Source organism: Dendrobates tinctorius, unplaced genomic scaffold (genome assembly GCF_039654945.1).
Source record: "Dendrobates tinctorius isolate UK_male_01 unplaced genomic scaffold, ASM3965494v1 ptg000011l, whole genome shotgun sequence".
NCBI classification, from domain to species: domain Eukaryota; kingdom Metazoa; phylum Chordata; class Amphibia; order Anura; family Dendrobatidae; genus Dendrobates; species Dendrobates tinctorius.
Window position 1 is genome coordinate 60,389,356 of NW_027361679.1, and position 13,049 is coordinate 60,402,404.

The following is a 13,049-nucleotide window of genomic DNA, read 5'->3' on the forward strand; positions in this document are numbered from 1 at the left end:
TTGCACTTGCGGTACAAGCCGTTATTTTATGTGTCGTAAAGTGATGGACAGTGAGACACCGCGGACAGTAATAAATGTACAGTAATAGAGTGAGCGCATGCGTGTTCGACCCGCTGCTGTGGTTGCCATGTAGGCCTGTGTGGGCGGAGTTCTGGTTGCCACGTTGAGTTGGACGTGGAGGGGAGGTGCTGGGACCAGAAGAGCAAGAGAGGGAAGAGGCCGGTGGGACGCGAGCACGGACACTGGTCAGACACCCCACAGTCCGCAGCTGTCTGACATTTCCTGTGCCAGGCTGTACCCCGGCACTGTCCTATCGCCAACGTGTCAGAGGCCAGGCGTCCTCGTTTCCTGTGTGCAGGTGAGTGTGTGTGGGGCTGCCCAGCTGGCACTGTGGAGTAGAGGGGCAGCACTGGGTGCTGGTGGATGAGTTATGGCTGGGCACAGTACCCAGATATGCTGACAGCCATGCTGAGTGTGTGGGGGGGCTGCCCAGCTGGCACTGTGGAGTAGAGGGGCAGCACTGGGTGCTGGTGGATGAGTTATGGCTGGGCACAGTACCCAGATATGCTGACAGCCATGCTGAGTGTCGGGGGGGCTGCCCAGCTGGCACTGTGGAGTAGAGAGGCAGCACTAGGTACTGGTGGATGAGTTATGGCTGGGCACAGTACCCAGATATGCTGACAGCCATGCTGAGTGTGTGGGGGGCTGCCCAGCTGGCACTGTGGAGTAGAGGGGCAGCACTGGGTGCTGGTGGATGAGTTATGGCTGGTCACAGTACCCAGATATGCTGACAGCCATGCTGAGTGTGTGGGGGGCTCCCCAGCTGGCACTGTGGAGTAGAGGGGCAGCACTGGGTGCTGGTGAATGAGTTATGGCTGGTCACAGTACCCAGATATGCTGACAGCCATGCTGAGTGTGTGGGGGGCTCCCCAGCTGGCACTGTGGAGTAGAGGGGCAGCACTGGGTGCTGGTGGATGAGTTATGGCTGGGCACAGTACCCAGATATGCTGACAGCCATGCTGAGTGTGTGGGGGGCTCCCCAGCTGGCACTGTGGAGTAGAGGGGCAGCACTGGGTGCTGGTGGATGAGTTATGGCTGGTCACAGTACCCAGATATGCTGACAGCCATGCTGAGTGTGTGGGGGGCTGCCCAGCTGGCACTGTGGAGTAGAGAGGCAGCACTAGGTACTGGTGGATGAGTTATGGCTGGGCACAGTACCCAGATATGCTGACAGCCATGCTGAGTGTGTGGGGGGCTGCCCAGCTGGCACTGTGGAGTAGAGGGGCAGCACTGGGTGCTGGTGGATGAGTTATGGCTGGTCACAGTACCCAGATATGCTGACAGCCATGCTGAGTGTGTGGGGGGCTCCCCAGCTGGCACTGTGGAGTAGAGGGGCAGCACTGGGTGCTGGTGGATGAGTTATGGCTGGGCACAGTACCCAGATATGCTGACAGCCATGCTGAGTGTGTGGGGGGCTCCCCAGCTGGCACTGTGGAGTAGAGGGGCAGCACTAGTTACTGGTGGATGAGTTATGGCTGGTCACAGTACCCAGATATGCTGACAGCCATGCTGAGTGTGTGGGGGGCTGCCCAGCTGGCACTGTGGAGTAGAGGGGCAGCACTGGGTGCTGGTGGATGAGTTATGGCTGGTCACAGTACCCAGATAAACTGACAGCCATGGTGTGTGGGGGGCTGCCCAGCTGGCACTGTGGAGTAAAGGGGCAGCACTGGGTGCTGGTGGATGAGTTATGGCTGGTCACAGTACCCAGATATGCTGACAGCCATGCTGAGTGTGTGGGGGGCTGCCCAGCTGGCACTGTGGAGTAGAGGGGCAGCACTGGGTGCTGGTGGATGAGTTATGGCTGGGCACAGTACCCAGATATGCTGACAGCCATGCTGAGTATGTGGGGGGCTGCACAGCTGGCACTGTGGAGTAAAGGGGCAGCACTGGGTGCTGGTGGATGAGTTATGGCTGGGCACAGTACCCAGATATGCTGACAGCCATGCTGAGTGTGTGGGGGGGCTGCCCAGCTGGCACTGTGGAGTAGAGAGGCAGCACTAGGTATTGGTGGATGAGTTATGGCTGGGCACAGTACCCAGATATGCTGACAGCCATGCTGAGTGTGTGGGGGCTGCCCAGCTGGCACTGTGGAGTAGAGGGGCAGCACTGGGTACTGGTGGATGAGTTATTGCTGGGCGCAGTAAGCAGATATGCTGACAGCCATGCTGAGTGTGTGGGGCTGCCCAGCTGGCACTGTGGAGTAGAGGGGCAGCACTGGGTGCTGGTGGATGAGTTATGGCTGGTCACAGTACCCAGATATGCTGACAGCTATGCTGAGTGTGTGGGGGGCTCCCCAGCTGGCACTGTGGAGTAGAGGGGCAGCACTGGGTGCTGGTGGATGAGTTATGGCTGGGCACAGTACCCAGATATGCTGACAGCCATGCTGAGTGTGTGGGGGGCTCCCCAGCTGGCACTGTGGAGTAGAGGGGCAGCACTGGGTGCTGGTGGATGAGTTATGGCTGGTCACAGTACCCAGATATGCTGACAGCCATGCTGAGTGTGTGGGGGGCTGCCCAGCTGGCACTGTGGAGTAGAGGGGCAGCACTGGGTGCTGGTGGATGAGTTATGGCTGGTCACAGTACCCAGATATGCTGACAGCCATGCTGAGTGTGTGGGGGGCTCCCCAGCTGGCACTGTGGAGTAGAGGGGCAGCACTGGGTGCTGGTGGATGAGTTATGGCTGGGCACAGTACCCAGATATGCTGACAGCCATGCTGAGTGTGTGGGGGGCTCCCCAGCTGGCACTGTGGAGTAGAGGGGCAGCACTGGGTGCTGGTGGATGAGTTATGGCTGGGCACAGTACCCAGATATGCTGACAGCCATGCTGAGTGTGTGGGGGGCTGCCCAGCTGGCACTGTGGAGTAGAGGGGCAGCACTGGGTGCTGGTGGATGAGTTATGGCTGGTCACAGTACCCAGATAAACTGACAGCCATGGTGTGTGGGGGGCTGCCCAGCTGGCACTGTGGAGTAGAGGGGCAGCACTGGGTGCTGGTGGATGAGTTATGGCTGGTCACAGTACCCAGATATGCTGACAGCCATGCTGAGTGTGTGGGGGGCTCCCCAGCTGGCACTGTGGAGTAGAGGGGCAGCACTGGGTGCTGGTGGATGAGTTATGGCTGGGCACAGTACCCAGATATGCTGACAGCCATGCTGAGTGTGTGGGGGGCTCCCCAGCTGGCACTGTGGAGTAGAGGGGCAGCACTGGGTGCTGGTGGATGAGTTATGGCTGGGCACAGTACCCAGATATGCTGACAGCCATGCTGAGTGTGTGGGGGGCTGCCCAGCTGGCACTGTGGAGTAGAGGGGCAGCACTGGGTGCTGGTGGATGAGTTATGGCTGGTCACAGTACCCAGATAAACTGACAGCCATGGTGTGTGGGGGGCTGCCCAGCTGGCACTGTGGAGTAAAGGGGCAGCACTGGTTGCTGGTGGATGAGTTATGGCTGGTCACAGTACCCAGATATGCTGACAGCCATGCTGAGTGTGTGGGGGGCTGCCCAGCTGGCACTGTGGAGTAGAGGGGCAGCACTGGGTGCTGGTGGATGAGTTATGGCTGGGCACAGTACCCAGATATGCTGACAGCCATGCTGAGTATGTGGGGGGCTGCCCAGCTGGCACTGTGGAGTAAAGGGGCAGCACTGGGTGCTGGTGGATGAGTTATGGCTGGGCACAGTACCCAGATATGCTGACAGCCATGCTGAGTGTGTGGGGGGGCTGCCCAGCTGGCACTGTGGAGTAGAGAGGCAGCACTAGGTATTGGTGGATGAGTTATGGCTGGGCACAGTACCCAGATATGCTGACAGCCATGCTGAGTGTGTGGGGGGCTGCCCAGCTGGCACTGTGGAGTAGAGGGGCAGCACTGGGTACTGGTGGATGAGTTATTGCTGGGCGCAGTAAGCAGATATGCTGACAGCCATGCTGAGTGTGTGGGGCTGCCCAGCTGGCACTGTGGAGTAGAGGGGCAGCACTGGGTGCTGGTGGATGAGTTATGGCTGGGCACAGTACCCAGATATGCTGACAGCCGTGCTGAGTGTGTGGGGGGCTGCCCAGCTGGCACTGTGGAGTAGAGGGGCAGCACTGGGTGCTGGTGAATGAGTTATGGCTGGTCACAGTACCCAGATATGCTGACAGCCATGCTGAGTGTGTGGGGGGCTGCCCAGCTGGCACTGTGGAGTAGAGGGGAAGCACTGGGTGCTGGTGAATGAGTTATGGCTGGTCACAGTACCCAGATATGCTGACAGCCATGCTGAGTGTGTGGGGGGCTCCCCAGCTGGCACTGTGGAGTAGAGGGGCAGCACTGGGTGCTGGTGGATGAGTTATGGCTGGTCACAGTACCCAGATATGCTGACAGCCATGCTGAGTGTGTGGGGGGCTCCCCAGCTGGCACTGTGGAGTAGAGGGGCAGCACTGGGTGCTGGTGGATGAGTTATGGCTGGGCACAGTACCCAGATATGCTGACAGCCATGCTGAGTGTGTGGGGGGCTCCCCAGCTGGCACTGTGGAGTAGAGGGGCAGCACTGGGTGCTGGTGGATGAGTTATGGCTGGGCACAGTACTCAGATATGCTGACAGCCATGCTGAGTGTGTGGGGGGCTGCCCAGCTGGCACTGTGGAGTAGAGGGGCAGCACTGGGTGCTGGTGGATGAGTTATGGCTGGTCACAGTACCCAGATAAACTGACAGCCATGGTGTGTGGGGGGCTGCCCAGCTGGCACTGTGGAGTAAAGGGGCAGCACTGGGTGCTGGTGGATGAGTTATGGCTGGTCACAGTACCCAGATATGCTGACAGCCATGCTGAGTGTGTGGGGGGCTGCCCAGCTGGCACTGTGGAGTAGAGGGGCAGCACTGGGTGCTGGTGGATGAGTTATGGCTGGGCACAGTACCCAGATATGCTGACAGCCATGCTGAGTATGTGGGGGGCTGCACAGCTGGCACTGTGGAGTAAAGGGGCAGCACTGGGTGCTGGTGGATGAGTTATGGCTGGGCACAGTACCCAGATATGCTGACAGCCATGCTGAGTGTGTGGGGGGGCTGCCCAGCTGGCACTGTGGAGTAGAGAGGCAGCACTAGGTATTGGTGGATGAGTTATGGCTGGGCACAGTACCCAGATATGCTGACAGCCATGCTGAGTGTGTGGGGGGCTGCCCAGCTGGCACTGTGGAGTAGAGGGGCAGCACTGGGTACTGGTGGATGAGTTATTGCTGGGCGCAGTAAGCAGATATGCTGACAGCCATGCTGAGTGTGTGGGGCTGCCCAGCTGGCACTGTGGAGTAGAGGGGCAGCACTGGGTGCTGGTGGATGAGTTATGGCTGGGCACAGTACCCAGATATGCTGACAGCCGTGCTGAGTGTGTGGGGGGCTGCCCAGCTGGCACTGTGGAGTAGAGGGGCAGCACTGGGTGCTGGTGAATGAGTTATGGCTGGTCACAGTACCCAGATATGCTGACAGCCATGCTGAATGTGTGGGGGGCTGCCCAGCTGGCACTGTGGAGTAGAGGGGAAGCACTGGGTGCTGGTGGATGAGTTATGGCTGGTCACAGTACCCAGATATGCTGACAGCCATGCTGAGTGTGTGGGGGGCTGCCCAGCTGGCACTGTGGAGTAGAGAGGCAGCACTAGGTATTGGTGGATGAGTTATGGCTGGGCACAGTACCCAGATATGCTGACAGCCATGCTGAGTGTGTGGGGGGCTGCCCAGCTGGCACTGTGGAGTAGAGGGGCAGCACTGGGTGCTGGTGGATGAGTTATGGCTGGTCACAGTACCCAGATATACTGACAGCCATGGTGTGTGGGGGGCTGCCCAGCTGGCACTGTGGAGTAGAGGGGCAGCACTGGGTGCTGGTGGATGAGTTATGGCTGGTCACAGTACCCAGATATACTGACAGCCATGGTGTGTGGGGGGCTGCCCAGCTGGCACTGTGGAGTAAAGGGGCAGCACTGGGTGCTGGTGGATGAGTTATGGCTGGTCACAGTACCCAGATATGCTGACAGCCATGCTGAGTGTGTGGGGGGCTGCCCAGCTGGCACTGTGGAGTAGAGAGGCAGCACTAGGTATTGGTGGATGAGTTATGGCTGGGCACAGTACCCAGATATGCTGACAGCCATGCTGAGTGTGTGGGGGGCTGCCCAGCTGGCACTGTGGAGTAGAGGGGCAGCACTGGGTGCTGGTGGATGAGTTATGGCTGGGCACAGTACCCAGATATGCTGACAGCCATGCTGAGTGTGTGGGGGGCTGCCCAGCTGGCACTGTGGAGTAGAGGGGCAGCACTGGGTGCTGGTGGATGAGTTATGGCTGGGCACAGTACCCAGATATGCTGACAGCCATGCTGAGTATGTGGGGGGCTGCCCAGCTGGCACTGTGGAGTAAAGGGGCAGCACTGGGTGCTGGTGGATGAGTTATGGCTGGGCACAGTACCCAGATATGCTGACAGCCATGCTGAGTGTGTGGGGGGCTGCCCAGCTGGCACTGTGGAGTAGAGGGGCAGCACTGGGTACTGGTGGATGAGTTATTGCTGGGCGCAGTAAGCAGATATGCTGACAGCCATGCTGAGTGTGTGGGGCTGCCCAGCTGGCACTGTGGAGTAGAGGGGCAGCACTGGGTGCTGGTGGATGAGTTATGGCTGGGCACAGTACCCAGATATGCTGACAGCCATGCTGAGTGTGTGGGGGGCTGCCCAGCTGGCACTGTGGAGTAGAGGGGCAGCACTGGGTACTGGTGGATGAGTTATTGCTGGGCGCAGTAAGCAGATATGCTGACAGCCATGCTGAGTGTGTGGGGCTGCCCAGCTGGCACTGTGGAGTAGAGGGGCAGCACTGGGTGCTGGTGGATGAGTTATGGCTGGGCACAGTACCCAGATATGCTGACAGCCGTGCTGAGTGTGTGGGGGGCTGCCCAGCTGGCACTGTGGAGTAGAGGGGCAGCACTGGGTGCTGGTGAATGAGTTATGGCTGGTCACAGTACCCAGATATGCTGACAGCCATGCTGAGTGTGGGGGGCTGCCCAGCTGGCACTGTGGAGTAGAGGGGAAGCACTGGGTGCTGGTGAATGAGTTATGGCTGGTCACAGTACCCAGATATGCTGACAGCCATGCTGAGTGTGTGGGGGGCTGCCCAGCTGGCACTGTGGAGTAGAGGGGCAGCACTGGGTGCTGGTGGATGAGTTATGGCTGGTCACAGTACCCAGATATGCTGACAGCCATGCTGAGTGTGTGGGGGGCTGCCCAGCTGGCACTGTGGAGTAGAGAGGCAGCACTAGGTATTGGTGGATGAGTTATGGCTGGGCACAGTACCCAGATATGCTGACAGCCATGCTGAGTGTGTGGGGGGCTGCCCAGCTGGCACTGTGGAGTAGAGGGGCAGCACTGGGTGCTGGTGGATGAGTTATGGCTGGGCACAGTACCCAGATATACTGACAGCCATGGTGTGTGGGGGGCTGCCCAGCTGGCACTGTGGAGTAGAGAGGCAGCACTAGGTATTGGTGGATGAGTTATGGCTGGGCACAGTACCCAGATATGCTGACAGCCATGCTGAGTATGTGGGGGGCTGCCCAGCTGGCACTGTGGAGTAGAGGGGCAGCACTGGGTGCTGGTGGATGAGTTATGGCTGGGCACAGTACCCAGATATGCTGACAGCCATGCTGAGTGTGTGGGGGGCTGCCCAGCTGGCACTGTGGAGTAGAGGGGCAGCATTGGGTGCTGGTGGATGAGTTATGGCTGGGCACAGTACCCAGATATGCTGACAGCCATGCTGAGTATGTGGGGGGCTGCCCAGCTGGCACTGTGGAGTAAAGGGGCAGCACTGGGTGCTGGTGGATGAGTTATGGCTGGGCACAGTACCCAGATATGCTGACAGCCATGCTGAGTGTGTGGGGGGCTCCCCAGCTGGCACTGTGGAGTAGAGGGGCAGCACTGGGTGCTGGTGGATGAGTTATGGCTGGGCACAGTACCCAGATATGCTGACAGCCATGCTGAGTGTGTGGGGGGGCTGCCCAGCTGGCACTGTTGAGTAGAGAGGCAGCACTAGGTATTGGTGGATGAGTTATGGCTGGGCACAGTACCCAGATATGCTGACAGCCATGCTGAGTGTGTGGGGGGCTGCCCAGCTGGCACTGTGGAGTAGCGGGGCAGCACTGGGTGCTGGTGGATGAGTTATGGCTGGGCACAGTACCCAGATATGCTGACAGCCGTGCTGAGTGTGTATGGGGATGCCCAGCTGGCACTGTGGAGTAGAGGGGCAGCACTGGGTGCTGGTGAATGAGTTATGGCTGGTCACAGTACCCAGATATGCTGACAGCCATGCTGAGTGTGTGGGGGGCTGCCCAGCTGGCACTGTGGAGTAGAGGGGAAGCACTGGGTGCTGGGGAATGAGTTATGGCTGGTCACAGTACCCAGATATGCTGACAGCCATGCTGAGTGTGTGGGGGGCTGCCCTGCTGGCACTGTGGAGTAGCGGGGCAGCACTGGGTGCTGGTGGATGAGTTATGGCTGGTCACAGTACCCAGATATGCTGACAGCCATGCTGAGTGTGTGGGGGGCTGCCCAGCTGGCACTGTGGAGTAGAGAGGCAGCACTAGGTATTGGTGGATGAGTTATGGCTGGGCACAGTACTCAGATATGCTGACAGCCGTGCTGAGTGTGTGGGGGGCTGCCCAGCTGGCACTGTGGAGTAGAGGGGCAGCACTGGGTGCTGGTGAATGAGTTATGGCTGGTCACAGTACCCAGATATGCTGACAGCCATGCTGAGTGTGTGGGGGGCTGCCCAGCTGGCACTGTGGAGTAGAGGGGCAGCACTGGGTGCTGGTGGATGAGTTATGGCTGGGCACAGTACCCAGATATGCTGACAGCCATGCTGAGTGTGTGGGGGGCTGCCCAGCTGGCACTGTGGAGTAGAGAGGCAGCACTAGGTATTGGTGGATGAGTTATGGCTGGGCACAGTACCCAGATATGCTGACAGCCATGCTGAGTGTGTGGGGGGCTGCCCAGCTGGCACTGTGGAGTAGAGGGGCAGCACTGGGTGCTGGTGGATGAGTTATGGCTGGGCACAGTACCCAGATATGCTGACAGACATGCTGAGTGTGTGGGGGGCTGCCCAGCTGGCACTGTGGAGTAGAGGGGCAGCACTGGGTGCTGGTGGATGAGTTATGGCTGGGCACAGTACCCAGATATGCTGACAGCCATGCTGAGTATGTGGGGGGCTGCCCAGCTGGCACTGTGGAGTAAAGGGGCAGCACTGGGTGCTGGTGGATGAGTTATGGCTGGGCACAGTACCCAGATATGCTGACAGCCATGCTGAGTGTGTGGGGGGCTGCCCAGCTGGCACTGTGGAGTAGAGGGGCAGCACTGGGTACTGGTGGATGAGTTATTGCTGGGCGCAGTAAGCAGATATGCTGACAGCCATGCTGAGTGTGTGGGGCTGCCCAGCTGGCACTGTGGAGTAGAGGGGCAGCACTGGGTGCTGGTGGATGAGTTATGGCTGGTCACAGTACCCAGATATGCTGACAGCCATGCTGAGTGTGTGGGGGGCTGCCCAGCTGGCACTGTGGAGTAGAGAGGCAGCACTAGGTATTGGTGGATGAGTTATGGCTGGGCACAGTACCCAGATATGCTGACAGCCATGCTGAGTGTGTATGGGGATGCCCAGCTGGCACTGTGGAGTAGAGGGGCAGCACTGGGTGCTGGTGAATGAGTTATGGCTGGTCACAGTACCCAGATATGCTGACAGCCATGCTGAGTGTGTGGGGGGCTGCCCAGCTGGCACTGTGGAGTAGAGGGGAAGCACTGGGTGCTGGGGAATGAGTTATGGCTGGTCACAGTACCCAGATATGCTGACAGCCATGCTGAGTGTGTGGGGGGCTGCCCTGCTGGCACTGTGGAGTAGCTGGGCAGCACTGGGTGCTGGTGGATGAGTTATGGCTGGTCACAGTACCCAGATATGCTGACAGCCATGCTGAGTGTGTGGGGGGCTGCCCAGCTGGCACTGTGGAGTAGAGAGGCAGCACTAGGTATTGGTGGATGAGTTATGGCTGGGCACAGTACCCAGATATGCTGACAGCCATGCTGAGTGTGTGGGGGGCTGCCCAGCTGGCACTGTGGAGTAGCGGGGCAGCACTGGGTGCTGGTGGATGAGTTATGGCTGGGCACAGTACTCAGATATGCTGACAGCCGTGCTGAGTGTGTGGGGGGCTGCCCAGCTGGCACTGTGGAGTAGAGGGGCAGCACTGGGTGCTGGTGAATGAGTTATGGCTGGTCACAGTACCCAGATATGCTGACAGCCATGCTGAGTGTGTGGGGGGCTGCCCAGCTGGCACTGTGGAGTAGAGGGGAAGCACTGGGTGCTGGTGAATGAGTTATGGCTGGTCACAGTACCCAGATATGCTGACAGCCATGCTGAGTGTGTGGGGGGCTGCCCAGCTGGCACTGTGGAGTAGAGGGGCAGCACTGGGTGCTGGTGGATGAGTTATGGCTGGGCACAGTACCCAGATATGCTGACAGCCATGCTGAGTGTGTGGGGGGCTGCCCAGCTGGCACTGTGGAGTAGAGAGGCAGCACTAGGTATTGGTGGATGAGTTATGGCTGGGCACAGTACCCAGATATGCTGACAGCCATGCTGAGTGTGTGGGGGGCTGCCCAGCTGGCACTGTGGAGTAGAGGGGCAGCACTGGGTGCTGGTGGATGAGTTATGGCTGGGCACAGTACCCAGATATGCTGACAGACATGCTGAGTGTGTGGGGGGCTGCCCAGCTGGCACTGTGGAGTAGAGGGGCAGCACTGGGTGCTGGTGGATGAGTTATGGCTGGGCACAGTACCCAGATATGCTGACAGCCATGCTGAGTATGTGGGGGGCTGCCCAGCTGGCACTGTGGAGTAAAGGGGCAGCACTGGGTGCTGGTGGATGAGTTATGGCTGGGCACAGTACCCAGATATGCTGACAGCCATGCTGAGTGTGTGGGGGGCTGCCCAGCTGGCACTGTGGAGTAGAGGGGCAGCACTGGGTACTGGTGGATGAGTTATTGCTGGGTGCAGTAAGCAGATATGCTGACAGCCATGCTGAGTGTGTGGGGCTGCCCAGCTGGCACTGTGGAGTAGAGGGGCAGCACTGGGTGCTGGTGGATGAGTTATGGCTGGGCACAGTACCCAGATATGCTGACAGCCATGCTGAGTGTGTGGGGGGCTGCCCAGCTGGCACTGTGGAGTAGAGGGGCAGCACTGGGTACTGGTGGATGAGTTATTGCTGGGCGCAGTAAGCAGATATGCTGACAGCCATGCTGAGTGTGTGGGGCTGCCCAGCTGGCACTGTGGAGTAGAGGGGCAGCACTGGGTGCTGGTGGATGAGTTATGGCTGGGCACAGTACCCAGATATGCTGACAGCCGTGCTGAGTGTGTGGGGGGCTGCCCAGCTGGCACTGTGGAGTAGAGGGGCAGCACTGGGTGCTGGTGAATGAGTTATGGCTGGTCAGAGTACCCAGATATGCTGACAGCCATGCTGAGTGTGTGGGGGGCTGCCCAGCTGGCACTGTGGAGTAGAGGGGAAGCACTGGGTGCTGGTGAATGAGTTATGGCTGGTCACAGTACCCAGATATGCTGACAGCCATGCTGAGTGTGTGGGGGGCTGCCCAGCTGGCACTGTGGAGTAGAGGGGCAGCACTGGGTGCTGGTGGATGAGTTATGGCTGGTCACAGTACCCAGATATGCTGACAGCCATGCTGAGTGTGTGGGGGGCTGCCCAGCTGGCACTGTGGAGTAGAGAGGCAGCACTAGGTATTGGTGGATGAGTTATGGCTGGGCACAGTACCCAGATATGCTGACAGCCATGCTGAGTGTGTGGGGGGCTGCCCTGCTGGCACTGTGGAGTAGAGGGGCAGCACTGGGTGCTGGTGGATGAGTTATGGCTGGTCACAGTACCCAGATATACTGGCAGCCATGGTGTGTGGGGGGCTGCCCAGCTGGCACTGTGGAGTAGAGGGGCAGCACTGGGTGCTGGTGGATGAGTTATGGCTGGTCACAGTACCCAGATATACTGACAGCCATGGTGTGTGGGGGGCTGCCCAGCTGGCACTGTGGAGTAAAGGGGCAGCACTGGGTGCTGGTGGATGAGTTATGGCTGGTCACAGTACCCAGATATGCTGACAGCCATGCTGAGTGTGTGGGGGGCTGCCCAGCTGGCACTGTGGAGTAGAGAGGCAGCACTAGGTATTGGTGGATGAGTTATGGCTGGGCACAGTACCCAGATATGCTGACAGCCATGCTGAGTGTGTGGGGGGCTGCCCAGCTGGCACTGTGGAGTAGAGGGGCAGCACTGGGTGCTGGTGGATGAGTTATGGTTGGGCACAGTACCCAGATATGCTGACAGCCATGCTGAGTGTGTGGGGGGCTGCCCAGCTGGCACTGTGGAGTAGAGGGGCAGCACTGGGTGCTGGTGGATGAGTTATGGCTGGGCACAGTACCCAGATATGCTGACAGCCATGCTGAGTATGTGGGGGGCTGCCCAGCTGGCACTGTGGAGTAAAGGGGCAGCACTGGGTGCTGGTGGATGAGTTATGGCTGGGCACAGTACCCAGATATGCTGACAGCCATGCTGAGTGTGTGGGGGGGCTGCCCAGCTGGCACTGTGGAGTAGAGAGGCAGCACTAGGTATTGGTGGATGAGTTATGGCTGGGCACAGTACCCAGATATGCTGACAGCCATGCTGAGTGTGTGGGGGGCTGCCCAGCTGGCACTGTGGAGTAGCGGGGCAGCACTGGGTGCTGGTGGATGAGTTATGGCTGTGCACAGTACCCAGATATGCTGACAGCCGTGCTGAGTGTGTGGGGGGCTGCCCAGCTGGCACTGTGGAGTAGAGGGGCAGCACTGGGTGCTGGTGAATGAGTTATGGCTGGTCACAGTACCCAGATATGCTGACAGCCATGCTGAGTGTGTGGGGGGCTGCCCAGCTGGCACTGTGGAGTAGAGGGGAAGCACTGGGTGCTGGTGAATGAGTTATGGCTGGTTACAGTACC

At 59.3% G+C, this 13,049-nt stretch overlaps 1 protein-coding gene across 12 annotated transcripts in view; it reads left to right on the plus strand.

Moving 5' to 3' along the window:
* Positions 1–9: 9 nt before the first annotated feature.
* Positions 10–13,049, plus strand: part of SEC31A (SEC31 homolog A, COPII coat complex component) — a 130,132-nt gene continuing 117,092 nt past the window's right edge. For 7 of the 12 annotated variants that reach the window (XM_073542743.1, XM_073542740.1, XM_073542750.1 and 4 more), the window contains exon 1: positions 10–358. The gene's annotated coding sequence lies outside the window, so the exon portion shown is untranslated. The remainder of the gene's footprint in view (positions 359–13,049) is intronic. The other 5 variants (XM_073542788.1, XM_073542797.1, XM_073542826.1 and 2 more) reach the window with 2 other exon arrangements.